At 34.9% G+C, this 27,088-nt stretch overlaps 1 protein-coding gene and 1 pseudogene across 1 annotated transcript in view; both read left to right on the top strand.

Annotated features, from left to right (window-relative positions):
* The window catches only part of LOC149415653 (G protein-coupled receptor moody), a 221,933-nt gene that overhangs the window by 158,400 nt on the left and 36,445 nt on the right, over nt 1–27,088 (top strand). The window lies entirely within an intron of this gene.
* LOC149415654 (U2 spliceosomal RNA) lies at nt 1,302–1,481 on the top strand (annotated as a pseudogene).

Raw genomic sequence — 27,088 nt, 5'->3', positions numbered from 1 at the left:
GAAGGGATCAATGATGCTGGTTCCTCGGAGCATCTTCCATTGAAATACTGGTAGAACAAGGACAGCATACCAACTTGACGTCTGTGCTCTAAAGATTGCAATCCGTTCTGTTAAGATAGGGGAATCTATCAAACGGACCGCCCGTTTCTGCACAGAGTCAAGGGTTGTTTTCAGGTATTTTGGGGCTCCAAACCCGAGGTGGCTGCCAAATTCTACAGTGTGGCGCACTTGACATTTGTACAGGGGCAGCAGTTGTGTACTATTAAATTATCTATACAGGAAGATACACTCAGTATCGCCCTGGTGTAAGACCACCATTCAGAATTGAAACGTTGCTTGAAATGGCTTTAGCCGTGTTTAGTGACCAGATCTGAATAGCCAGGTACTTCCCCACCTTCATCTACCCCATCTCCTTCCCCTCCCTACTACCTTCAGCCTCACAACTCACAACATACCTCAATTGGGGGTGCCATAGTCGCACTGGCTCCAGACGGGAGCTTTTGGGACTCTTGTGCGGTATGATGATGGACACTGTAACGCTGTCCGAAACGTTGGCTAAAGAAGGGGGTAGCGCTACATGGTATACCCCAAAAATAAATTGTTTCGCACTGGCTCCAGACGGGAGCAGTTGGGACTCTTGTGCGGTATTCGCTCGGCTGCCCGGGAGGTGTATTTCCAATCCCTTTCACGTTTCAGTCGCGCTAAAATTATTTAATTATTTTCAATGTAAAACAAAACATTGGAGGTAATAAAAGCGGTCTATCCTCTCTGCTTACCCTTCTATAATTACGGTCGTCACCCTCATACAAACAGATTTATTTTTTATTTATTTATTACATAAGATACATTTATAAGCAAAAATAACATAATAATATTTCAAAATAACTGTCAATATTAAAATGTGTACAAGTGTTATAGATAGAGCAACGAAACGCGTAGGCGACTGAAACGAGGACTAATGGTGATTTATATGCATAACATAACAATACCGCCGACTACCGCGTTACATTACGAAACGCGGCGTTACTGAAACGCGGCAGAGATTGGAAATACGCGGTCGCATGCGAAACGACCGAAACTAGTCTCACATATGCATAACAAATAACAATCCGTCCCGCCGACGGCGCCGACTACCGCGTTACGTTACGAAACGCGGCGTTACTGAAACGCGGTCGCATGCGAAACGGCCGAAACTACTTTACATCACACCCAACACCAAATAACGCATTTACAAAAATAACTACTTGTAATTTTATCGAGACTAGTTATTTCCGTTACATCGACGAAACTAGTTATTGTATCTAGTTACGTTAAATAACGCTCACTCCTAGTTCTTATCAGCTTAATATCTGATAGTTCCCGCAATGCGGGACCAGTATATTAAACTGATTTTTGGAATGTGACGGGATGTTCGGGGCTTGCTCCACTCCTGTCGCGGGTTGGCCCGGCATTGCAGTGCCGCCGGGATCGGCCCATCTTAAACTTAGCAATTCTTTCTAGAGGAGAGTCGTACTAGCTCAGCTATACTTGATACCAGAGGTGAGTCCTGTGAGTACTTTCCGATATTGGGTACAATGAGTACATGTACAAAAAAATACCCGGTAGTCGGTACAAAATACTTACAAATATTTTATACCTACTTTGAGTATCTGGGTACTGGGGACGGAGAGTGACGGGGACCTTAGGCGTGCTGAGGTACAAAATATTTTATACCTACCATGGGTATCTGGGGACGGTGAGTCACGGGGACCTAAGGCGTGCTGGGCACTGAGAAGCTAAGTTGAGGGGAAGGGAGGGGAGGAACAAGAAGGAATAATATTACTTACAGGTGTTCAAAATAAACAATGTTTGCAAGTTTTTTTATTGAAGTGAAACTTCTTTACGCGCGTCATGCAATTTCGAGGACCGGAGTAAAACCGACTCATGACCGAAACGAAAATGCGGGTACCCCCACCACCGATTAAAGTTCATTTGATCTAGTCAAAGTTTTGAAGTAACATATAAATGCTTCTTAGCTCATCCCGACAACTGGCGTTGGTGGTGTAATGGTCAGCATAGTTGCCTTCCAAGCAGTTGATCCGAGTTCGATTCTCGGCCATCGCACATTATTTTTTTGTTTTTAACGCCTTTTTCATTCAATATCTTATTTTTTAGTAGGTCAGAACATTTTTTAAAAGAAAATAATATTGCAAAATAATAAAAACACTTATCTCACTGTGATAAAACATTACTCCGCTAGAGCGCGCTTTGCGTTATTGTGTTGGATTAAAATTATTATCTAATCCGTATATTATGATAATTGTATTACATTTATTTAATTAATTTATTTATTTTGATAATATGTAATAATTTACAGAAAAAAAAATTAAAACTATCTCCCTCTGATAAAATATCCGTTCGCTAGAGCGCACTACGCGATCTTGTGTGGGATTCTATTTCTGTACATTGTACATTATTTTTAAAAATATATTATATTTTGGGTGTGATGTAGGTAACATTATAAAACATAACAAGCTCTCATATTTTCAGAACCTACATAATATAATCAATTTATGCGGCTTTGCTTACAGTTGGTGCTCAGCGTGGTTGGCTTTCAATCAGTTAAGCGAGGTTCGATTCTCGGCTGTGGCATTTTTGAAGTGAAACCTTGTTGAGGTGGGGGAGCCGCTCACGAACGTTCTCTCTCTTCTCTTCTTTCCTCTCTCTCAGACACCAGCGAACTGCGCCACGCCAAGCATCAGCTGAAACTAGAAGTTTCACTTCTGTCTTGCGTAGGCTTGACACACCCACTTTTTTTTTTTTGTACATTCGTAGCGTAATGTTGTAAGGCGTATTACACTGCCTAGAAATTATTTAAGCATGAAACACTAAAATCATTTTAACAAAACATATATTATATTATATGGTCATGAAAAATTAACACGTTTTCCTACATTGCTGTCTGTAATATCATCTCTATAGGTAACTTACTGTTAACTCAAAACCTGTTTAAAACGCCACGACATCGGCAGCAGAAATTGGATTTTCTGGTTCATTCCAATCAACGCTAATACTCATTCATATTCTTCCTAAAAGCATTAAAGCAGTGGATTAATATATTTATTGGTTTTGCCAATATTTTCGTTTCAATTGATCGATATGAATATGACACTTTTTCAACACAGTCATTTGGCCGGTGACATTGTTGATGAATTATGTGATAGAAAATAGAAAATATTAATAAGTTCAAAAATGAATTAAGAAAATATGTCTATCTCAATTATTAATGTTTCTTTTTTTTGTGACTTTATTGAAATATTTAAAGAAAGATTATGTTTGCCAAACAATGTACATGTTTATATGTTTATAAAACTATTAGCACACACGAAGATGTGAGCTAACTTAAGATTAATAAATAAATAAATTACATGTAAAATAACAAGTCTTCTCTTCTACTAACCATTTTGCGTTGCCCTGAATACATCTTCGTAAAGATGGTAGACCCTGGTGTGTGATTTGATCAGAGTAAGTGCGCACAAGTAGTCAGCAATACCTAGGAAATTACCAGAATTTTTTAACACATCATAACCTCACAAAGATCTGTATTTTATTTTCAAGACATAAGATTCTTGTTATTGAATGTTTATGTTGATTTTTTACCTGATAAATTCAATGCAGGAGCCTTTCCGTCACCTCTACCTCCGTATTATTTCTGGAATACTACGGAAGGTTCATTAAAAGTCAATTATTTCGTGACTTTTTTTTATTTTTCAATAGTGGAGTTCGGCCACCCTCCACTATCTTGTAGCGGATGTGGAAGATCCCAGTGGTACAAAGCCATCTCGCTAATATCGGATAAACAATTTATTAAAATCTCTACAACGGCGCAGTAAGTACACAAAGTTCAGGATGTGAAGAGGTCAAACAACATAAATAAACCATTCTATCAAACACCATTCCATAGACATTAGACACTCAGCTGTCAACAGTTTTACCATAGACATTCACCATCAGACAATGGAGATTACCGTGGCTAAATACTCATAACTGTCCTTTTTCCTCGTACACCTTTCTAATAGGAAAGAGCGAAAAGGCATCTGTATTTTACAGTGACGAAAGCAAAAATATTTTTTTGTCCCTTTTCCTCATATAACTTTCTAACCGACGAGAGTGAGAAGTCAGTAATATTTTAAAGTACGAAGTACTTCAAGACCTGTATACAAATATTAAACCAAGTATTTTGGAACCAGGTATTTTGGAGATTTGTCACAAGTACATAGTACGGCATGAATATACCGAGTACTTTTACTGGGTACGATAAATACGCCTCTCCTCTACTCACTACTCACATAAATTCTACTCACTTATTCTTCACAAATTTTCTACTCTCCTATTAAAGTTAGTTATTAATTATTCGAAATCCATGGGGGGTGTTGTTAGAGAATATCTCTGAAAAATTTCAGATGTGTATTTCCCCACAAAATATTTATATTTCAAATCCATGGGGGGGGTTGTTACAAAAACTTCTGATTACCCATCAAAAATACCTATTAAAAATTCCCATCAAAAATACCGATCGAAAATACCCATTAAAAGTACCATTCAAAAATGCCGATCACAAATACCTGGTAAAAGTAACTAATAAAAATATTTTGTCCCAGTATAAAATACTTGTGAGTATTTTGGAACCAGGTATTTTGGAGATTTGTCACAAGTACAAAGTATCGGATGAAAATACCCGGTACTTTTACTGAGTACTTTTACACCTCTAATAAGTACTTTTCGCTATAAGTATAATTACAAAAATACCGAGCACAAAATCCCTTTTTGAGTATCTGCGGGCAGGTTGGGGGCAGTGTAGAGGTGGGTCCTGTGAGTACTTTTCATTACTGGGTACGGTGCAAAAATACTTCTTTTTCCCTTTTCCCAATTCAATTTTCTAACAGACCAGAGAGAAAAGTCACTAGTATTTTAAAGTACGAATTAATTCAAGACCAGTGATATTTACAAATACTAAGAAACAAGGTATTTAGGTAGGTATATTACAAGGTAGTACAAAGTTCCGCATGAAAATACCCAGAACTTTTACTGGGTATACTAAATACGTCTCTCCTCTAGTAGGGAGGAGAGTGACAAGCAGAACTAACATTACTAGAGGTTTTTTTGCTATTTGTTTTTGGGGTGTTATGCCGTGTTGCGCTAACTCCTTCTTTAGCCAACGTTTCGGACAGCATTGCAGTGTCCATCATCTGTAATGCACATTGATACTTTTACTGAGTACGATAAATACGCTTCTCGTCTAGAATAAATAATTATACCGGAATACCTGTTCTCTAGTATTTCGCACTTGTACCTACTTACCAGTGAATTCCTTTCCTAATTTCCTAACGTCATAAACTCTGATAAGCTAGAGCATAGCGAACTGTCCTGTTTCTGTCCCTGCTCCGAAAACAGCCTCGACTGCGCAAAGCAAGATAACGGGGACAATACATTTTATTGAATACAACAATTTTAAAATAGTTCAGACTTCAAACGCGGAACTCTAATAGATAAACGACGACGAGCGAGTTCGCGAATAATATTATCTGTCTTTTATACCAAGATGTATTAAGTTTATTATTTAATAAATATATTTTTACAGCACCATTGAGGTGATTTTTCACGTAAAAAGCGCTTTATAAATTAGCCAAATATTATTATCATTATTATTGTTCCATTTGCGCCATTTTTAAGCTGAAATACGATATTCTAGCGCCGAGAACTGTTCCTTTCACTGTGGTTCCATTTTCTTTTTGTTGTTTATGTGACACCTCACAAGACAGCCCCTGACTGTACAATTGGTACAAAGGAAGGGGAGATACGTCGCCACCCGGTTGGGCAATGTTAAGGGTGGAAACCGATTATTTGTCCAGTTACTCTTGGAACCTGTTATATCAAATCATTGGGTGATGGCTAGAGTATTTCTGAGAAAAGGGGAACCGGCTCCTTTGATAATTTTCATTTTATGGGATCAGAATTTCTGAGAAAAGGGAACCGGTTCCACAAAATTTTCTTGAAATATTGTCAGATTTATAAATATTTAGTAAGTAACCGTTTCTTGAGAAAAACGTACGCTGTCTATATAAGTGTGGGTATCATAAATTCAATAAAGTGGTGTATTATCAAGACCCACTACAAGCACTCTAATATGGAAAGTGTTCATCATTTAATATATTATACTAGCTAAACTCCTTGGCTTTGCTCGGGCTTCACGCAGAGTTTTACAGTGAATTTCCTCTTGTTTTGAAGGTCAAGTGCTCAAATTATCATAAACCTCAGAATAACTGTTGATTTGTATACAAATCGATACAAAATCGATCGGTACAAATTTGACCTTAAATGATATCTAAATAAAATAAGGTAACACATTTTGATAAATGCTGGGAATAATATAATCTCGGAATTCAAAATGAAATCTGATAATACCCCACGGAACATTCAACAAAGTTAAAATATAATTTGGCGTTTAAAGCGCCTGTAAATTAGAAAATAACCTACGTAATTTTCTGCTCTTACTTATAAAAATGCGAACCATTTTAATATTCAACTTTAACATTTTATGGAGCGTTAAAAATAATCATCCCTAATCGTTTCCTTAGCAAATTCTTTCCAAGGAAATACGTATATTTTCCGGATAACATAATTTTTCAGGCGGAATAAATTATTGGATCAAAATGGAAAACATTTTTCATTTTCCATTGTGTTGTGTTTCGGCAACTGGAGATCTATGGGCTGCTGAAACCGCTCACCATCTCGACAAGTGATTGATAACAAAGCCTCCGATTGGCTGATTTATCTGCGGCACTACTGTTTGATAATGTAACTTAACAGGGTTTCAGCGAAAATTTATTAAATTCATTAATTAAAACAGCGTTTATTTTTTTATATATTGCCTCCCCTACAAATAACTATCGCATAATTCAAACGAGAAAATTTTATTACTTCTATTTTTTATTATGAAAACTCGTGATGGAATTTAATTATAATGATGTATTGAAATTTTTTTAAACTATTTTCGACTTATTTTATGTTTTGACCTGTTTTTATCGGTTCTAGATTATTATCTGAAGATGGCTATAATAATAAAAGATAAAAGATAAGATTAAAAATAAACTTTAAGAAAATGAATAATTTCGGAAATTCTTAGTCGAAGTATGATACAGTTAAAATGTGACAGAAGGGTAGAGGGTCGAATTAACTCAGTGGTAGAGCAATGCTCCGGCAAAGCTGAGGTCCTGGGTTCAATTTGCGAAAGAATCTTTTTCTGATTTTTTATTTCAAACTTCGTTTGAGAATCGCTATTTCTATCTTTAAATATTAAATACGTGTTACTCATTAGGTTATTCAAAAAAAAACTTTTAAAATGGTTTCAATATATCATGATACTTTTATAATAAACTACTCGGAGATCTTTTTTTCGAAAGAAGCAAAAACTTGGGGTGTGACATTATAATATATCCCTTTCAATCTATATTCTTCTTCTTTTTGAACGCTTCCTACCAAACCTCCATCTCCTTATTATCTCTTAACGTTGTCAGATTATTTTTCGCTATGTTGATTTCGCTAAAATAAAAAATAAAATGCACAAAGTAATTATTACTAAACGAATCATCCAAAATTCTTTGATTTATTTATATATTTCGGATTAACTTTTTCCTTTCACCTTCGTATTTAGATTTTGAAATTTTTTAAAATTCTACCGCAGGGCGAAATCTTACTGATATAAAGTATTGCTAATTTATTAAAAATCTCTTCAAAATATTCTTAATCCTGTTAAAAACGGTACTGCAGGCTTTAACGAATGAATTGACAGATTGTTACACATATTTATGTCGTTTAATATTACTATGACTTATTACTTATCATTTATATAATTATTGATAAAATAATTATTAAAATTCTTTTAATAATTATTATATTTGGCATAGTAAGCAAGGGAGAGAGAAAAAGAGAGGAACTTTACGAACGCGTGTTTTGTGGCTGAAGGCATCATTCTCCTCCAGGCGCGTTCTTATGCTACGTATACATACGCGAGCCGAACTGCCGAACTGAACCTCAACTTATAGGAAAGGAACGAAGCGAGTGCAATCTGTTTCCGATCATTTCTCATCCAACTGCGTACATACGAGAGTGAAGAGGATAGCGAGGCTCTCAGCATAATCAGGAGAAGCAGGGCTTCTTTTCAAGTCCGATCGGGCAGTAAACAAAGGAGACGCCCGCACCAACCATGTCAGCCATTTTCTTCATCTTGGTAGTCTCGCGAACGTAGGAGATTATGCCGTCAACGGTTTTGAAAAATCTCCTCTAATTACGTTACTACGTAGAAATAACACACTCCTTTTAAACTTCGTTAAAATTCCTGGCAAAACCCGTCTTCGGTCTTGCCAAAAAAAACTGCATCCTCCCGCAAAAAAAAAACAAATTCATGTCCCACACAATCTTTTCCTCTTCCTTCCGCTAACACCACTTCCCCGGTCGAGTTGCCATTGCATAAAAAACAAGTTGCATCCACATTTTTTGAAGTAACTACGTTACAAGATTTCATAACAAAGTATCAGTAAAACGCGAATGTGTTATGAAAATACTAATATTGTCGCATTTCGTCATTAGGCAAAGAACACCTGCGTATTCTGAATGGAGCAATATTTTATCAGGAAATGGATTGCCATCACGTTTTTAACGGGATATCAATAAAACAGCTCATTTTCTCATTTTTCTCCGCGCGGTTTAGCATTTTAGAGATGAAGAGTATTGTAAGCAAAAAAACTCAAATTTGAAAACGGAACTAAAAGCTTTTCAAACAAAAATTAAAATTTCATGAGTATGTTAGCTTCACTTCAATGTAGATACCTAATCCTGAATTAATCCTTCCCTAGCAGTATTTATTTCTTATAAATAATATATAAACCTACGCGTGGATAAAGGAAAATACCCAATAATATATTCCGTGAGGGTGAGAAATTTTCTCTCCCGTTCAGGTGTCCAAAAACGTAAACAACCTTATTTACCTCTTATGTTTCGCGGTCCAATGACCATAATCTTAAAAAAATATCATTGGCTACATGGACCAGCCTTGTGGGACACCCACGTAATCATTGCACAGTATCATTCAGTTCATTTAAAAACTCAATTCTTTCAAGAAAGGCATACAAATACAATATTGTAACGATTATTCAATCCACCTTTGTGTCAACTTAGAATGTAAATAAACCACTCACCCTTGGAAAAAAGTGGCCAGTGAACTGACACGCACGAGCGGTGAGCGGTGAAGTGAGAGGGAAGGCGGGAAACAGTGTATTTTGGAAATTACGGAAATTACAACAATACTATCTGCCAAGGACAGTGATCTTATCTGGGGGTCTACTCTGTATCTTTAGGGTTAACAAACCACTAAGTTCGGGGTTTTACCTTTCCTTGCCGGTGCCGGCGGTCAACTGAGTGAACGTCGTCTCCAATTAATAAAAAAAAAATACAGTGTGTGGCAAGCCTACGCACGACGGAAGTGAAACTTTTAGTATTCTTATCTCTCTCTTTTCATTTCATTCTCTTTTTTTCTGTCTATTGACATATTTATAAGTAGCATGTGATAAAAAAAATTAAAAGTTATAAAAATATGGGATTCGAACCCGGGTCCTGCATAACGAGTGCCGAACGCTCTGCCTCTAGACGAGAGGTATCTCGCGCGACGAGAACCGCGTATACAACGTGTACTCCTCAATTGACTTGTCCGGCTGTGTTTTTTACAAAAAAAACTTGTCACGCACGTCTGCGAGGGTAATTAGTCGCGATATTGGCCTTGATTAGTAATTTTAATGATTCAAAATAAAAATAAATAATCAAAATACCGAGCGACTCTACCGGCTCGATTTGTAAGCTATATTTCGACCAAAATATCATATAGTCAAAATATCTAAAAATCGCAGCACGAGAGCATTTTATCACTTTTCCTCGTATTAAAAAAATCACATAAAGAAAAAAAAAGTTTAAGCGGGGATTGAACCACGGTTCTTCACGACAACAGTCGGGCGCTCTGCCTCTAGACCGCGAAGCTGAGTTTGGAGAGTGACCTAAACTAGTTATATAATATTAGCTAGGCTCCTATAGCGAAATGATCATGGCTTTTCGTGACGGTCATGAGTCGGTTTTACTCCGGTCCTCGAAATTGCATGACGCGCGTAAAGAAGTTTCACTTCAAAAATATCTCTCTAAATAAACTAAACACAGAGTTCAAATAGGCTTAGGTATTCCTCCGCGATACATTTATGTATTGCATTAAGTAATTACAATTATTAATATTTATCGAGTGTATAGCACCGGAGGACGAGGATTTTTTTAACACCGTAAGGGATGGGTTGATACGGGTTTGTGTCGAGGCTAAACCGGCGGCAGAAAAGTTTCGAAAGATACTGAGTAGGCTCCCTGTATGTGGGTGGTGTATGCTCTCATATACTACCTTACACGTGTATGGTGTAAATGTCGTAACAACCATATTTAATAAACAAGTAACCCTGAGGCGATCCCTGAGGCATATGTGTGGTAAAACCATGTTTGATCGTGTGAGCAATGTAGAGATCTGCAAAGAATGCAAGGCTGATGTAAGCGTAATGAGTAAGATTAAGAAAGGGACGCTTAGATGGTTTGGGCATGTAGAGCGAATGAGCAAAGATAGGAGTGTAAGGAGCATATATGATGCAAATGCGAATGGTAGCAGAAGTCGGGGACGCCCGGGGAAGACATGGCATGATCAAGTGAATCAGATACTCGAGTCGGGCCATGTCAAGAGTCAGAATTATAGAAGAGTATGTATGAGACGATGTATGAATGTTAATGAGGCAGGAAGTGTCTGCCAAGACCGAGTTGTTTGGCGGTCCGTCCTCTCTGCCTACCCCTGCGGAGAAACGGCGTGATGGTTAGTTAGTTAGTTAGTTAGTAACCCACGAAAAAACAGACTTCATTATTTATCATTCTTCAGGCTTTACTAAATAACTTAAAGTAATTATTTATAAAATTGTTTTTTTTTTTGTTCGGGTTTTTTATTTTTTGTATATAGTTTTTGTCTTTAGATCCGGTATTTTTCAATTTTTGTTTTGATTTCTCAAATATTTTTTTAAAACTACGTGTGATGTTATTAACTATTAATTTACCTAATAATTAGATAAAATAATTGTTTTTTTATTCTTGAAAATATCTATGTATATCTAATTTATTTCATTTCCATAGGCCTTAATAGTGTGGCAATTTTTGCTTTCCTACATTTTGTCTGCAGGGTTTCGATTCCCGAGTAGCTGAAAAATTTGTTCCAATCTGCTTTTTTTAATATGTTGATAGAAATTTTCACATTCAACCAATTATTCAAAGATTGTGACGAATTTAGTATTTGTTTGTAATTTGACAACACAGGGCGGTTTTTCAATAAGTGAACTAAACACTTATTTTCACACAGTTTAAAACAAAAGATTTTTTTTTATTATTCTTTATATTGGCTTTCACCCATTAAGAGTGATCTTGGCCTAAAACAAAAGATGAAAACGATAAATGGATTGTAATGATATATATTTATTGATTTTTTTCGTATAATATTATTTGGTAATGTGCTCAGTCCCACGTTTTACAATTTTATGTCTTTAATTGTATGTAACAATTGAAACTTTTACTATGTAACTCTTTATTATCATTAAAATTGTCAGTCTAATAAATATCATAAATTGTACCTAGTATTTGTAAGAATATTTGTGCAGTTTTTAAATATTGATTTAACGTTTGAAAATTATGAAGAGATCCCATCATATTTGTTTCAATTTTTTTTTAGAGTTCAACATGAAAATAGTTTTTAAAATTGGACAAAGTCGGTCCAACTAAGTAAATATTATTGAAAAAAAACTTTTATTCCGTCTTAAATTTCATTCCTAAAAAGAAAAAAAATCGCCTTTAAAATAAATTCAAAGTCTTTGTGTATTCGCCCACTCCTAATTTGTGTAAATTTTTCGTCTTAAATCTCCTCAATTCTACCAACACGAGATAGTAAATGGTAAGCAACAATTCACTACGGAAAACCCAAATTTCCCTGCTTTTGTTTCTTTCAAAACATGTATTTTTGTTGGGAAATGTAAACAACAATGAAAACTATGGCAGAATAGAGAATGTGACAGGGATCATCTAAATTGCGTCCATTTTTTTAAGCCCTCGGGCCAAGCACTCTCCCCAAATCTCCGATAAGACCTTTCCACCGAGCAACTCGTCTTCAGGGATAAATTTAAAGCAGTAAGCAGTATAAAATATAAAATCTGGCCGTATTTATGTAGAACGGGTACTTCCTTCAATCTTTCGAGACCTTGAAGTGTGGAGTGTGTAAAGAATTTTCCATTATGTACCGTCATAACTTACCAGAATAGTGAGATTTAGCAGAAATATCGGAGGATTTACTGGTGCAAACGCGTAAAAAACACAAGAAATTCATATTTTCGTCCCTACATACCAGACTGTCAGATAAAAACTAGTGCCTAGTTGAGTACCTACTGGGTAAGCTGTGAAATATCCTGGGAATTGATAGAGGGCACAGTTTTGATTTAAAGCCTATTCTTGGCCTGCGAAATTTCGCAAACAAGGTTGTTATTCAGCAATATTGTTTACCTGGGGAAAACTGGTCCTTCGAGCCGGATACCAAATAACGTAAGCGTTTTATAAGTATACCGTCTTAAACCGCTGAATAAATTTTACAATATTTTTGTCAATAAGGATTGTTAAAGAACACAGACAGACCTTGAAGAATGACTCTACTTGACCCGTAATATTGATCGGCAATAATAGAGAACTGGAACAGCAATAAAGTAGGCTTTTAAGGTGACACCACAGAAGAGCTTTTGTGTGTTTACTGGGCAAGTATAATTAGAGGAATTATATCGCCACTGCACCGGTTAGATGCCGTCATGAGGCGGTCTAAGGAAAGAGCCGAAAAAAGAGAAATTTTTTAATTAGCTGAAAGAGAAATAGCTCCAACTTATCACTAATAATTATTAATAATGTTACAAATAATGAGTAATACGAGCGTTCAACGTTAAATTTAAGCTTATGAAATTAGAAATGGTCGGTGTGTCTTTTTCGAGGAAACGGGTTATTATGCATTATTTGTGCATAAAATTACAAGGAAACGCTGAATTGTATCTCAAGGCTAAATCGCTAATTACTGGTGCAATAATGTGGTGAAATTCCTTTATCCCTAGGGAAAAAATATAATATTATACACCTGTATAGAAGAGGCCAACATTTATTCATATAGCTATGGGATTTTTTGGGCTGGAAAAAATATATTACACTCCTCAGAGGATTATAGGCGATGATTTATAGTTTTAGTTACATTCAGGTGTATTTCTAGGTAATTTGTATCCAACCCCGTAGGCCACGAACCGCCACTGTTCCAAAGACTACGCTTAGTTATTTCAGGTACCACCAACCCTTGGCCTTCATTTTAATGTTGTTGTTTTAACTACAAGAGTCAAGGCTTGCTTCTAGCACCTCCTACGACCGTTTCTCTTCCCCGGTCTGTTTCCGATGCCATTTTCCTAGTGCAGAATCAATCTACTGTAAGAAGGGGTAAATAGTAAACACAAGTAGAGAACAAGGTGACTTATAAACCTTGATTAAGTACAACACTTTGATTATTTAACTGTAGAGGGTACATACAGTCAGCATAATAGAGAAGGGGTATAAGAGAATAAAATGACTTAATTAATTGCTGAATCATTACGAAAACTAATTTTGAGAATTATATTTAAACCCCAATCTATAAACTCCTTAAAAGAACTCTTCGCTAAAATGAGGTTCTCAGATATTCGTCAGTTATTTACTAAGATAAGCTTTAGCTTCTTACGAAAAAATAACTTGCTTGTGTCAAACAAGCACACACCCACTTTTCATCAAACAGCACTCAACTCAACAATACTCTGTAGCTTTTAACTATCCGTGATCAACATTGGATATTTGAACCTGTTTTTAGTGGTTAAAAATGAATTAAAAATTACACTTAACATATTTCGTGACTTGTTTTTTAATAAATTTTCCCCTTATTTTGTACTGGTCGTTATTTCTGAATACCTACCTCTTTTCTACCCCTCTATAACCTTATACAGTTCGCCTTAAGTCTAATGAGCTCTGTGATTGTGGCCTCTTTCCAAATGGAAGTCTCATAGAAGGATTAGGTTTGCATTGTAATCTTATTATTTAAAAATTGAATTCTGTATTCCGTAAAATATCTATTTTTATCATTCAAATAAATTTTGAATCTGGCTTAAGCACGTTTTTTGTTACTTTGTATATTTATTTTGGTTACTAGATAATATCATTATTTCATTTTAACATTACCGATTTCTATGAGATGGGCATGAGCCTGGTATGGTAGTCAAGAACGCTCAAATAAAATGTAAATTGAAATAAATTAAATAACTAACTAACCATCAAATACTTAATTTTCAATTCCACTTTTCCATCCTCTCAGTTTGCATATTAACAGTTACGATAATATTCGGCGGCCAAATATTCGGCGCTTCAGCTGAGAGCACTGCCGAATACTCGGTATTCGCTATTCGGCCAAATCACTATTGGTTGCATCACTATTCCAAAGCTATTTCTCCAATTTCAGTGTGTCATACCATACCTCCTACATCTCCACTTGGGGGTACCTGTCACACAGTGTCAATAGCAACTTTCTTGAAAGTTCCAAAAACGAATTTACCACTCAGGCTGATTTCTGGTTATATGACTTATTTATCTCAAACTTAAGGGTCAATAGTTCTTTTTTACGTAAGGTCTTCTGAAACTCTTAGATCGCAGAAATAACCCTGTTAGGCAACGTATTCCCCAAGGATTTAAGGCACAAGCAAGCAGGACAGATTCACTGGCGGAATCTCCGGACATTTGTGCTTGGCAGCCACGAGGTACTTTATTTTCTTGCCTTTTATCTCTTCCGTATATTTAGAAGTTCTGTAAAGGACGAATCTGCAAAGTAAACAAAAATAATATAACATTACAGGATCGGAAGTTAAATAAGGACTGAGATGGAAAACTAAATTCAGAATAATAAGTCCATGAGTATCAATGCTCATTGTTTTGAAACAACATAACTAGTAGTTATGTGAACAGTAGACCTCGCATCCAAAAAATATGTTTTTAATTTTCTCTTATTTGATCAATCAATACCAAAATTTTCTCCGAATTTATAAGATTTGTAAGGAGGTACTTTAATGCCTACCTAATTAATTATAAATCATATATTTGATGTAACTTTTTTATATCCAATAAGGAACTGCTAATAGAATTTGTCCAAAGAAACTTCACTATCTTTAATGACAGTTCTTTTTAAAACTTTCTTCATGCGGGTTCATAATATTGAAAAAATGCTTGTAAAAAAGTTCCAAATAAACACGACGAATTTACATTTGAAAAACATGATATGAAAAAAAGAATCTTTACTGAACTATTTGAACGGCCACCATTTTTTATTTTATTTTATAAACAGACGCAACTGAAAACAGGACTTCGCTACGCTCAGATAGTAAATATGATTTATCTGTACATCGATAAAAAAAATCTGTGCGAATACGTTTTTGGTCGATGGAGAGATGGATGTAGAGAGGTCATTATTTCAGTTGTAATATTTTAGATTAAATGACCACAAAAATTGTGAACACTGCCAAGAATCGTAAGTTTTACCTAATAAATGTCAACGCACATTAAATGTGTTTTTTATACTTGAATGTTGACTCCAATCGTTTTGTTCTGTGTAAGTGTACTAACGCACTGCGATTAAACGCAGTCGTACTTGGAACACCTGAAAACGTCAAACCGCATACAAACACCCGCTGCGGCTGGCGTTTTTACTTATGTATCTCTATTTCAGTATAACCATGAAATAGAATAAGTCAAAACGCCAGCGTTTTCAGCTGTTCCAAAACCGCTGCGTTTAATCGCAATTCGAGCACCCACGAAGAGGAGATAACTGTTTATAGTCACAGGATATGAAATATCGACTTAAAAATAAATTCTGTTCAAAATATTATATTGTACACAGAAAAAATGACTATTGTTAATTTATTAAGAATCTCTTCAAATTTATGGTATTTCCCTTTAAAAACGATTGTAGTCATTATCGATGAATTAACAGGTTTGCTTATAAACTTTTGGTTAATTACGAACATATGTCAGATCATCATGATTCGGAACACGTGTACATGAAAATCCGAATATTTTTGGATTACAGCGACTTTCTTTTGTATCGTCATGGTAAATTATCAAATCAAATCGATAAAACATTCTTCAATTGATGTTTTATTATGGCCTGTTTATTTGATGATTTCTCTCCGTGTAGGTAAGCACTTTATCGCTTGTCTGAATTTTTCAAACAAACAGTTCCAATTTTGAAAATCAAACTTTAATTGAAAGCAAATCCCAGATCTATAGTTCATTGACTGAAATAACTATGTTTCATTGTGTTCAATTTCTTCTTTCCGAAATATACCTATATACCTACACATTTTTAGAAATTTAACACATTGGTTGTGTGTCTGTCAATGAACTATAGATCTAGGATTTGCTTTCAATTTAAGTGTCATTTTTAAAATTGGAACTGTTTTTTTGTATAAATATACCTGTTAATAATAATGAAGCTTCAAAACAAACATTAGATTCAAGACAAAACATATACATTCAAAGCTTCTTTACGCCCGTAAGGAATCTACTCACACACACAATTATTGTTATGTTTTGCTCATAAATAAGCGAATATAATATCATATTAAATAATGAAGTAAGAAAACTTTAATTATATTCCTAAAAGAACTAATTTAGTAACTACATGCATTAATAATGAATAATACCATTAAAATATTATTCTCTGTTCCAGGCAAATAAATTAAACTATTCTTACAAATTTGGATTCAGTTCTCCCTTATCCTTATTTCACATTTATTTGTACAATTGTATATAACAGAGCAATCAGCAGATAATATTTCACATAGGGGCCCATAACAAGTTTCGTGCATTTCCTTTTGTAACTCCACACAAAGACAAATACCCTTAGGAGATAAATGAACAACCCCATAAATCAACCCCCTTTGCCGCAAACATTATTATTATCAAATTGTTATCTTTGTGGTAAGTCAAATTTTCCTGGTAGGTCAAGGTATGAAAAATTACCCTTGTTATAATGTAAATATTTATTTATACTGGATTTTTACAGACGATCTCACTTACGTGATAACAATCCAGTTATAAAACTCAGTTAATGCACAAATAGATACAACAATAAAAAAAATCTACTCAGATCTGACATATATCAAAATAAGGTTTAAAAAAATTAAGAAATAAAAATACAAAAAAAAATCTGAAAGACCGAGAAAAATAGAGACGGAAGTAATGCATAATATAACATAACATAAGAGCAGAACTTTTTTTTTAATTCGTACAAATTATTGACGAAAGTGTCTACTTTAGCACACTCTTATTACATAGTCGACACATTTGGGTCCGAGGCATACATAGGGAATGTTATTTTTAAATGTATTCAGGTCAAACATGCTATGGCGTCTTAAACAATGTTAATTGGGAACATATTGATAAGACATAATACAGGATCAAGATGGCCGTGAATTATTTTGTGTAAACATATTAGAGCAGTCAATTGCCTTCTAATTTTAACTTTATTAATCTTGAAGTATTCAAAACGTACGTCGTATGATCTAAGATGATTATGTAGACCATAAATAGACAATATTTATTTATTTACGGTGCAAGTACCTTTAAATACAGAATAAAACATTTTTTAGAAAAAATAAAATCAAAACAATTATATAGTGCAAAACATACTAATATGACAACTATTTAACAAAACTAGGAAACAAAATTTTAACTAATAACTATTTTTCAAAAATACCGGAAATGCTTTTTTGTAATTTTTTTCTATTAAAAATATCTGCTATTTCTGCATATTTGTGTCCTAAGTTCATATAAGGGAGTTTATAAATTAATTGGATTTATTAACGATAATAATAATATCTTGGTTATTTGTATAGCGCATTTATTATGAAAAATCACCTCAAGGGTGCTGTACAAATATATAAAATATTTCTAAAATGCTCAAAAAATTAAAATAATTAAACATAGAGTCATTGACGTAACTACAAAGACGCGTTATGTTAATACTAATCGAACAAAAAATATGGCACGTTCCTATTTCCAATTCATCAATGTTTAAATCGAATAACAAAACGCACGGCAAAAGAAAAGCCACAACGAATTTGTGCGAATGAATAATATGGCTACAAATAACATCATACATAGCTAAATGAACGGAACGCATTAGACAGAAATAGCCATTCAAAGAATATGTGTACGTGTGAAACGACTATATTATAACTCCCCTCGTTTCTCTTACCCCCTCGCGACTGCAGTTGCCAGCTCAAAGCGGCCCACTGACGGGCGAGCGTATAGCGCCTCTAATTGTAGCTTTATGCCCTTAATTACCTGGGAGGTCACTTTAGAATTGACATTATTGTTACAGTGAGAGATATTTTTAGTTCGTGTGACTCTATTGGGAACATGTAATTAAATCAATTGCAATAATGCAGGTTTTCAAATTAAAATGTATTACTAATTAAATTAATTATTAAATTATAATTAAATAATTTTTTATCTTAATTTCAATAAATTTAAAGTGTCAATACAACATAGCTAATAAATAATGTAACAAAGCTAAAATAATAATATTACATTGCACTAATAATAATATGACATAGCTAAAATAATAATATAACATATCTAAAATTCTTAAACTTCTTACAAACAAAATCAATATCAAATCATAATTTTGGGAATTATGGGATTGCGGAAGAAACATTTAATTGAAAATTGGTAGGTAAAGGTTAGTCAGATCGATAGACAAGCACCAAGACATCCTCAATTATTTAATCATCCTCCTTTGATTGAATCCTTGTGAGGGATTCCTCATGTGGTATCTGTTCTCGTGTTCATCTGACATCTGATAAGTGGTAGGTATAGTGTTGCTTCGTCGTATATCGTATATCAGCACGTCCTTCTGAAATCAAATTAACGGTTAATATTCGAGCTAATGATATCTTAATATTTCATGAACTAATTTTTTAATTGACTTATTAAAGCTGTATGTTTCATTGTGATATTAATTACTGAAATATTATTAACTAGCACAAATTCGTTAATAATCACAGAACAGGATTCGGTAGTTTCCGGTCATCCGGCGTTAAAGCGTTGGAGATAAAATTGAACTAATATAATTTTACAAAGTGGAACTTTTTTTTTCTTGTCTCATCTAAATATAATACATCAATTGTGATAATAGTCTGAATTCTCGACAAATCAGTTCCAAATTTTAAAATGAAAGCTAAAATAATTTACTGTAAGAAATATTATATAATAGTTAGTAAATAAATAAGTATAATTATACTTTTTGTATAAAATATAGGGGACTCCATAAAAAACACGTTACGCAGTAAGGGGAGAGGGATAGACTTTAATATGTCTGATAATGAATTAAAATGCATGTAGGCCGACTAGAGTACAGGCCTAGGCGCGCAACCGCCAAATTACGAAGTTAGTTGCTGTCGCTAAGTAAACTTCAATGTTTAAAATAGTGTAATCACTTTGTTTATTTAATACGCTTCTATTAAGAGAACACACAAATCAGCATGAAAAACGGAGTATCAACAACAATGGCCGCCATTTGCAAACTTTGCTGCTCGATGGCACTGACTTGATCACGTGACACTTACGTTCCGTACCAAGGTTGGTGCTGTAGTCTGCCTTGAATTGTATGAAGTGACATGGTACTATTGTTCATGGACTAAAAAGACCTTTCTGAACAAGCTAATAGTATTTATTTTAAACAATATTTACAAACTTATCATTTTTTTAATTTAAAGAAAATACTGAGGCTATCGGTCCATCGCGATACAATTTTTCAAAGAGGGATCCATTCTTGGTGTAATAAAGCGTTTCATGTGGTGATGATATGTTTTTTTTTACAGGAGATTATGTTCGTACTTTTAATGAGTTCATCTACCTGTGAGAGATATTGAACGAAGGGTAAATGCAGATAATTCCGTTAATGGAGGACTGAACGCAGTTGGCGCTAACAAAAAAAATGTTCAAAGAAGAGAAGTTAGCAGTCCACAACGGAGTGCTGGTACCTACCTTGATGTATGGAAGTGAGGCATGGAACTGGCAAAGAAAGGATGAAAGTAGATTGAATGCTGTTGAAATGAGATCCCTGAGGCGTATGTGTGGTAAAACCATGTTTGATCGTGTGAGGAATATGGAGATCCGCAAAGAGTGCAAGGCTGATGTAAGCGTAATGAGTAAGAGACGCTTATATAGTTTGGGCATGTAGAGCGAATGAGCGAAGAAAGGAGTGTAAGGAGGATATATGATGCAAATGCGAATGGTAGCAGAAGTCGGGGACGCCCGAGGAAGACATGGCACGATCAAGTGAATCAGATACTCGAGTCGGGCCATGTCAAGAGTCAGAATAATAGAAGAGTATGTATGAGACGATGTATGAATGTTAATGAGGCAAGAAGTGTCTGCCAAGACCGAGTTGTTTGGCGGTCCGTCCTCTCTGCCTACCCCTGCGGAGAAACGGCGTGATGGTTAGTTAGTTAGTTAGTTAGTTAGTTAGTTAGTTATCTACCTGTCTTTTGAAACTGGCTAGTCAGCACGTTCTCATAACTTCTTAAAAAGTAAAGAAGAACCTTGAAGCTTGATTTGTGGAATTCGCTGTTCCTTGGCAAAACCATCGACTCAGATTGCTGTCGGAAAACTTTTAAACTTTTAAACAACATGTAAATTTTTGTAATCATGTTGCTTAAAACTTTTCCTAGAAAATCGGTTTATTTATATACAACTCGCACATCATTAAAAAGTCTTAGATCAGGGATGGACAAAGACAAATCTTATTGGAATTTTTTATGGAAAATTCCGATACGCCGCAGGCCTGTAATACATAATATCATATTGATTCTCGTATTTTCAAGAATTACGGACCTTCATTAAAGCAAACGCCCAAAGCAAAAATATAATAATTCTGATATCACTGAAGCATTAAAACATTCAGTAACTATCCAGATTTGCTGGACATCCTTAATATAAAAAAATACTTTTTTAAAAACACTTTGTATCAGTTCATTTACAATGAGGGGCATTAATAGCTATTTTCTTATAATTAAAATTGATAAATTCGTCATGTTCATGTTTCTTGGCCACCATTACTAACGATGTGACATAATACATGAAAAAAGGTTTTTAGATTAGTTTTTTTTTATTTAACCCAAAATAAGATCCTGAAACAGGTGCTTAAGTAAAAAAAATGGATTTAATTAATGAAGAAATAGTTAAAAGCCTACAAAGAAAGAATATTAAATTATCCCGATATTAATTTAAACGAAATAGATACTAACTCTTGACAAGCCAAGATGCCAAACCAAACTTCTGTAACCATGTGGGTCTTCCGACAACCCCATACATTTTTCCGTCTTATGGGTTTTTAACCTATAGAAATCCCAATTATTTAATCAATTGTTAATGGTAACTTATGTATTTGCGGAGGAATACGTAAAATACCAAAGTAATATGTAAAGTATTTAAGCTAATATACTGAGGGTAGTAATTTTTGGTACTACCTACTCCCCCACTTGGCTGCGGGATAGTTAAGTTGCATTATATTTTGCTTCTACTGCGACTGAAATAGATTCTCCTCGTTGTTCTTAAATAATCTATGTATCCTGCTATCTGAATTTCTAAAAATTATAACCCTAAATTCTTTTGAACACTTTAAGTTTTTAAGTCCTTTAAAAATACATATTATATTTTTGGAGATAATCTCTATACAATTGCCAATTGGAAAAGATAATTATATGAAATTCCCTCGATAGAAAAAAAAAATCACATGATGTTCCGAAAATTATAAAAGCACATCTGGTTATTTTTTAACCGTGTTAGAGGTACGAAAAAATCAGTGTTTTTTTAAATGCTACTTGATATTTTTCAAGAGATTTTTGCTCTATTTCAAAATGGCCATGCTTTATTAAATATTTTTGCTTACGCTTATCATTAGCGCACTTCCCCTAACATTCAAATTATATTCCAGCATATCTGGATATTTCCCAAACACACGTGCGGTTAGGTCTGTATATACGAGTTTACCATATTTTTCAAGTGTTAAAAAAGTTTTAAAGTCGATAAAAGCATATTAAAAAGGGAGCACTTCAGCTGGCAGTAATGAAAGGTAAATAATTCGAAATGGGTTTTATGGTGAATATATTTTAGAACCAACCGATTAAGTTGATGTAGGTACTTCCCCGGCCCAGTCTGTACCCAGGGCCGTGTTTGGGTAGCAAGCCGCCCGAGGCAAAAAAATACCAATAAATATACCTACTTTAAAACACATTTCCCAAAACAGTGTATGTGCAGAATTTATTGATTTGGGAAATATGTTTTACGGGGTTTAGTGAGTTATTTTTTTCTTATATTTACTATTATTCCCAAATATTTAGAACACGCTTCAAGTTTAAACTCTAGTCCGTTTTAACATTATCAATAACAAGTCTAACGACCTAATGGAGGCATTCTAGTTGATACCATATCTCTCGTATTATTTATTTACATTATTGTAAAATCTGGAAACTTGTTATATCTAAATATGCTCAAAACACCATGTCTTTGCGTACTTAACTTGTCTATGATGTGTAATAAAATCTAAACCTAGGCAAGCACGTTGTTTTCATTTCCGAACATTAATGTCATATTATTAACAGGTTATGTGCCCAGGACATTCCTGGTTTGATCAACTAGTTTCTCCGCGACGATGTATCATCAGGACATTGATAAGTTGCAGAAATAGAACAGTTAGTTGTGTTTAGTGTTTGTGCAGTCGAGTTGTCAGAAAACATAATGGAGTCTAATTCATTAATTGTTGTGAGCGCACCCAAACTCAAAGGACGCGAAAACTATAGTGAATTGTGCTTTGCGGCAGAAAATATCTTAGTGTTGGAAGGAACGCTAGGGTGCATTAAGCCAGAGGAAGGTCAAGCACAAATGCAGTTGCAGAAGATGCCAAGGCCAAAGCCAAGTTGATATTGACAATATATCCCTCCATTGACTTGGATTCATGGAGATACAAGTCTACTTGATATGAGGTTTCTCAACAGACTTATCCTTCTGGTAAATCCCGAATAATCATACAACGATTTGAATTTATCCGAAAGTTACTTTGTTGTTTTTACTTCTTTTATAAAAGAAGTAAAAACAACAAAGTAACTTTCGGATAAATTCAAATCGTTGTATGATTATTCGGGATTTACCAGAAGGATAAGTCTGTTGAGAAACCTCATATCAAGTAGACTTGTATCTCCATGAATCCATACGTTACTCAGTTAGTGGAAACTGGTCAGAAGTTGGCGGGAACTGGATTCAAGATTAATGACGAATGGATCGATTCATCAATGCTTGCTGGATTAAAGGAAATTTTTTCTCCCATGATTGTGGCTATAGAATATTGGGGATTGTCCATTACAATGGATGCCATTAATTCTAAATTATTAGAAATGGCCCGGAAGTCAGTGGTAATGACAGTGTTGCGTTTGATAGTTTTCAACAGAAAAACCAATAGGACCAACATAAGAAAAAAGTCAAGCCAATAGAGAAAAACTAAAGATGGCGGCCATCTGTCAAAGTTGAAGATTAAATGTTTCAAATGTAAACAACTGGGACATTACCGGAATCAGTGCATATGATATGTAATAAACTCTCTTTCGTTTTTGACAGCCCAGCCAAGCAAGTTGTTTTCATTTCCAAACCCTAAATAATGACATATTATTAATTTATAGTTTCGGCTAAATGCCGCCCCCCTATATAATGCCGCCCTAGGCAGCTGCCTATGTAACCTAGGCCTAAATTCGGCACTGTCGCTACCTGAATTTAAAAGCAAAAATTAAAAAAAACAATATTGGTTCGATTTTAAATCCAGCTTTTCATTTTCCTTTTTCTAGGAAACCTACGAGAAAGACTATTATTAAACAACTTTATAGGCCGTAAACCCCCGGGGTCATGCTTTTTATCGTAGTGGGTCATGTACTGGTGGGGTGAGCTTTATCTCGTCTTGAGTAATGTTAGAAGAAATTTCCCTGTTTATAAATATTGTTATTATAACACAATATACCTGTTATATTTGAAGACATTCATTATGTATTACATTTACGTATTGCCACTGAACATAATATCCCTGGAAGTGTGACCAAGCCCACACGACGTTCTCCATGGTTGATTGGTGACTTTTTTTTTACTTTACATTAACCCCACACAGGAGGCCCTGAGGAAAATAATTTCCCTCAGGGCGTATGCCATCTTCTGGTATACTGTGGGGAGGGTCTTAAAGAAACGAAGGGGATGAGGTTCCGGGAAGGTAAATGGTATGAGGGTTGGGTAGGAATCTAGGAATCAGTGTCTCTAGGAGTGAAATGCATATGAATATATTGAAGTTGGAAGTTGGAATTTGATGATATTTTGTGTACTTTATAGGGTACTACCAAGGCACCCATTGGTAATATAGGAAACACGAAATTTGAAAAAAAGTTTTTTCACTCCGCCCTTATATTTTTTTTTTCACTGATTCAATGTGCATTGCAATATGGAATTGTTGGCTGAGGTGGTGTATTCAAAACCTCTCTCTTACCTTTAGAAATCATCCAGAGAATATTAATAAAAATAATTTTAAATAAGACATGTGATTACCCCACCATCAGATTATTTATAGAATTTAAAGTCCCTTCTCTGCTAATCATTTTTAAAAAACATCACTTTTACAATCTCATAAAGATTCTTTCAACAACGAAAACCAAATACTTTTTTTAAACAGCAACATACCAAATGTGCAAGGTTCTATAACCTCCCCGTGCTGCAAAACCATCACTGGAGTGAAATGGTTTAACGAATTACCTCTAGATGTAAGATTACAAAAAAAATTTTTGAAATTCAAATTCACAATTTAAAATATAATTCAGCAGTATTTCTTTAATTATTACACTTTTAAAATAATATCATAATTCTCTAAAATAATATTAGATATCGTTTTTTCTGCTTTCTTCTTTTTTTCTCTCCCCCTTTTTTCTATTATTTTTTTACAACAATTGTCTGTAAACTGTATTTTATTTTTCTTTGTTTAAAATATGTTAAAATAGTAATTAATTACGTTTCCCCACCTTTTTAACACGAGCGTTTGCTCAAAGAAAAGGTGTGTTACTTTACTCTTTTTGATATTTAAAAAAAAAACAACTTTGTAATATGTATACATTATAACTGTACCTATTAAACCAATAAACAAAAAAATATATATATATTCTTACAATATCGCCCTGATGAAGGACCACCATTCCGAATTAATCGCCGTGTTTGATGACCAGATTGGAATAACCAGCTTCTTTCCTACCTTCCGTCTTCTTCCCCTTGTAATGATCTGCCCTTTTTACTTCAAACTTTTCCTTCTCTTCTTTCTACGATAATTTTCCTTAAGTCCCGTAGGTAACTTTTCCATAAGGCTTTGGTTATATATATATATCCGGGGAGGGAAGGTCCTCCCTGCCGTCTTTTCTTTATTACACACCCCTTCAAGAGTGTACATCCTAGTTTGTCTACGTGACGTACGACCTTGAACGTACTCATTTCACGTGACGGTTCAGTATAAAAAGGCTTCACCGAACGTTGTGTTGGGTTTTTGTTTCTCGGTTTAGAAACCTAGTTATTTATGTATGTGTGGTATCCCTTGGTTCTTTTGAGATAGAGTGAGTTGAATCCATTACCGCTGTGTTTTAAAACCATTTCATAAACCTTATCTTCTAAGTCGCCTGCTCCCCCCCCACTAGCTACTCGATTCCACCTATCGTAGGGTAATGTGAATATAATAAAGTGTTAGATTTTATATATGTGATATACATACGATAAGTTTATGGTGTTAGTTGTCGGCGCCATCCATGTATATATTTTGGGAGGGGAAGGAGAGGAAAGGAAATGAATTTTTTTCAAGCTAAGATTGACTCCTCCTCTTACCAAACAAAACTGATGGATGATAATTTGAGCAAGGCGATCGATATCTGCGTGTCTGGATATCACAACCGGCCGGGTCTCCCCTTGTTCCAAATCGGCAACCTTCACGCCAGAATAAAGAAAACCAGGTCTCATCACCAATTTCAGAATTGCCCCAATCTCAAACACCTCCAGGAAAATCTACTTTACTGAGTGTAGAAGGGGAAAACCATGACATCCCTTGTCACGAATCTAGTCGCGAAAATGTGACACGCAAGGTCCTAAGTTACGTGCCACCTCCAGAAAACGTTGTAACTCCCACGCCGTCGGGGATTTACATCCCTTTCTAGGTCAATACATAGGTAACACACGACGATCTTGTCGAAATTTTGCCTGCTTATTAACGATAGGTTGTGTGCCTACCCATTCAGCCAATTATCATGTGAGATATATGTAAGGTCTACTCGAAATGCCAAATTTGGGATGAGGACTGTCTGTATTTTAATATTTGGTTCCAGTATTTATTTTATGAGGTTACTAGCATCCTCGTGTATTAGGTATGGGTAACTTCTACTGAATACCTATCCTCTCAGGTAAGGTATAAACGGATAATTGGTTTGATTTTTTGCATTTAATTTAAAGAGGCTGCCTACCTCTCGAAAGATACCTGTTGAGAAAAGTTGTTCGGTTGGTAGTTTTATTTCGGAGATTACCATCCCCCTCTTTCGACTTTAGATTTGTTTTTGTTCATCCCAATTCGTAACTTAGAAAGTCAAATAATAGATGAAAAGTATTAAATTAGAAAGTCAAATAACAGAAGAAAAGTTTTCATTTCGTTCCGTCTGGTTGCATCCGATCGCTTTCAATTTGGGACGGCATACGCTAGCAAAACTTCCCCTTTGACTGACTGTACTCCGCGCCTCTCGGCCTATATATGAAAAGGTCGTTGACTCGTCTCTCGCTCACAGCTGAT

This window comes from Hesperophylax consimilis, chromosome 18, assembly GCF_061612785.1.
Source record: "Hesperophylax consimilis isolate HC1 chromosome 18, BYU_Hcon_1.0, whole genome shotgun sequence".
Taxonomy (NCBI): domain Eukaryota; kingdom Metazoa; phylum Arthropoda; class Insecta; order Trichoptera; family Limnephilidae; genus Hesperophylax; species Hesperophylax consimilis.
This window is presented reverse-complemented; position numbering and strand designations above follow the sequence as displayed.